The sequence below is a fragment of the Arachis stenosperma genome, chromosome 4 (assembly GCF_014773155.1).
Source record: "Arachis stenosperma cultivar V10309 chromosome 4, arast.V10309.gnm1.PFL2, whole genome shotgun sequence".
NCBI classification, from domain to species: Eukaryota; Viridiplantae; Streptophyta; class Magnoliopsida; order Fabales; family Fabaceae; genus Arachis; species Arachis stenosperma.
Genome location: NC_080380.1, coordinates 69,299,834 through 69,302,963, shown reverse-complemented (window position 1 = coordinate 69,302,963; position 3,130 = coordinate 69,299,834). Strand labels below are relative to the sequence as shown.

At 36.0% G+C, this 3,130-nt stretch overlaps 1 non-coding gene across 1 annotated transcript; it reads right to left on the bottom strand.

Annotated features, from left to right (window-relative positions):
* Positions 1–2,693: 2,693 nt before the first annotated feature.
* On the bottom strand, positions 2,694–2,801 carry LOC130977807 (small nucleolar RNA R71). Its single transcript, XR_009085482.1, has one exon. It is a non-coding gene; the product is annotated as a small nucleolar RNA R71 (small nucleolar RNA).
* Between the last annotated feature and the right edge of the window lie 329 nt (positions 2,802–3,130).

The following is a 3,130-nucleotide window of genomic DNA, read 5'->3' as shown; positions in this document are numbered from 1 at the left end:
ACCGACAGATGATTAGCCGTGCTGTGACAGAGCACGTTGAACATTTTCACTGAGAGGATGGGAGGTAGCCATTGACAACGGTGAAACCCTACATACAGATTGCCATGGAAAGGAGTAAGAAGGATTGGATGAAGACTGTTGGAAAGCAGAGAGACAGAAGGGACAAAGCATCTCTATACGCTTATCTGAAATTCTCACCAATGAATTACATAAGTATCTCTATCTTTACTTTATGTTTTATTTATCATTTATCCTCCATAACCATTTGAATCCGCCTAACTGAGATTTACAAGATGACCATAGCTTGCTTCATACCAACAATCTCCATGGGATCGACCCTTACTCGCGTAAGGTTTATTACTTGGACGACCCAGTGCACTTGCTGGTTAGTTGTGCGAAGTTGTGATAAAGAGTTGAGATTGCAATTGAGCGTACCATGTTGATGGCGCCATTGATGATCACAATTTCGCGCACCAAGTTTTTGGCGCCGTTGCCGGGGAATTAAATATCCTAACTACAGTTTCGCATTAGTTCCCTGCAATAACAGTGCCAAGTTTTGATCCGGCAACAACACCAAGTTTTTGACGCCGTTGCCGGGGATTGTTGAGTTTGGACAACTGACGGTTCATCTTGTTGCTTAGCTTAGGTATTTTTTTTAGAATTCTTAAGAATGAATTCTAGTGTTTCAAGGTGATGTTCTTATCATCACCAAAGCTGATTGATTCTCATCAATTTAGCTCTTGAATGCAATGTCTTGCTGAAGCTTGGCTAGCCATGTCTAATTTCTTTAGACTGAAGCTTTAGACTAACATTGCATGATTCCTGGAATTCTCATTAAGAATTTTGATATCCTTATTTTCACTCAATTTTCGAAAAAAAAAACCAAAAAAAATTACAAAATCATAAAAACCAAAAATATTTTATGTTTCTTGTTGAGTCTAGCGTCTCATTTTAAGTTTGGTGTCAATTGCATGTTTCTTTTCTTCTTGCATTTTTTCGAATTCATTCATGTGTCTTCATTGATCTTCAAGTTATTCTTGATGATTTCCTTGTTCTGATCTTTAAATTCTCTTGTCTTGAGTGTTTTGTTGTTTCTCATATGCATTCTCATTTTGTTAGTGTCAATAGTATACAAACTTCTAAGTTTGGTGTCTGGCATGCATTGTTTATTTGGTTTTAGTTGCACTTTGATTATTCCTCATTATAAAAAAAATCCAAAAACATTTTTAATTTTTGTCTTTTCAAGTCAATAATACAGAGAATTGAAGATTCAGAACGTACAGCAGAGGAATTACACAGAAAAAGCTGCGCGTTCAAAACGCTCAGTGAGGAAGGAAAAATGGCGTTTAAACGCCAGCTAGGGTGCCTGGCTGGGCGTTTAACGCCCAAAAGGGTAGAGTTTTGGGCGTTAAACACCAGAATGGATACCATTTTAGGCGTTTAACGCCAGGATGGCACAAGAGGGTAGATTTTGATTTCAATTCAAATTTTTTTCAAGTTTTCAAAATTTTTCAAAATCAAAATTTTTTGTTTCAAATCATATCTTTTCAATCATATATTTTCAAAATCAATTTCTTTCTTTTTCAAAGATACTTGCTAACAATTAATGATTTGATTCAACATTTCAAGTATGTTGCCTTTTCTGTTGAGAAAGGTTTAATGTTTGAATCATATCTTTCCTTGTTAGACAAGTCATTAATTTTCAAAATCAAATCTTTTTTTAAATTGTTTTTCAAATCATATCTTCTCAATCACATCTTTTTAAAACCATAACTTTTCAATCATATCTTCTTAATCACATCTTTTTTAAAATAGTTTTCAATCATATCTTTTTAAATTTCTAATTTCAAAATCTTTTTCAAAAATCACTTGATTTCTTTTCCACTCTTATTTTTCGAAAATCAATTAGTATTTTTCAAAATGTTTTCAAAATCTTTTTAATTTATTTTTGATAATTTCTTCCCCTCTTCTCACATCCTTCTATTTATGGACTAACACTACTCCTCAATGCACAATTCGAACTCTATCTTTCCTTGATAAGTTCGAATTTTCTACCTCTTCCTTCTATTTTTCTTTTCCTTTGACACCTCAAGGAATCTCTATACTGTGACATAGAGGATTCCATATTTTCTTGTTCTCTTCTCTTTCATATGAGCAGGAGCAAAGACAAAAGCATTCTTGTTGAGGCTGATCATGAACCTGAAAGGACCTTGAAGCGAAAGCTAAGAGAAGCTAAGGCACAACTCTCTGTAGAGGACCTAACAGAAATCTTCAAAGAAGAAGAAGAAATGGCAGCCAAAAGCAACAACAATGACAACAATGCAAGGAAGGTGCTGGGTGACTTTACTGCACCTACTCCCGACTTCTATGGGAGAAGCATATCTATCCCTGCCATTGGAGCAAACAACTTTGAGCTTAAGTCTCAATTAGTTTCTCTAATGCAACAGAATTGCAAGTTCCATGGACTTCCATTGGAAGATCCTTATCAGTTTTTAGCTAAATTCTTGCAAATCTGTGACACTGTCAAGACTAATGGGGTTGACCCTGAGGTCTACAGACTTATGCTATTCTCTTTTGCTGTAAGAGACAGAGCTAGGATATGGTTGGACTCACAACCTAAAGAAAGCCTGAACTCTTGGGAAAAACTAGTCAATGCCTTCTTAGCAAAGTTCTTTCCACCTCAAAAATTGAGTAAGCTTAGAGTGGAAGTCCAAACCTTCAGACAGAAGGAAGGTGAATCCCTCTATGAAGCTTGGGAAAGATACAAACAATTGATCAGAAAGTGTCCTTCTGACATGCTTTCTGAATGGAGCATCATAGGTATCTTCTATGATGGTCTATCTGAACTGTCCAAGATGTCATTGGACAGCTCTGCTGGAGGATCTCTTCATCTGAAGAAGATGCCTGCAGAAGCTCAAGAACTCATTGAAATGGTTGCAAATAACCAATTCATGTACATTACTGAAAGGAATCCTGTAAACAATAAGACGAATCAGAAGAAAGGAGTTCTTAAGATTGATACTCTGAATGCCATACTGGCTCAGAATAAAATATTGACTCAGCAAGTCAATATGATCTCTCAGAGTCTGTCTGGAATGTAAGCTGCACCAGGCAGTACTAAGGATGCTTC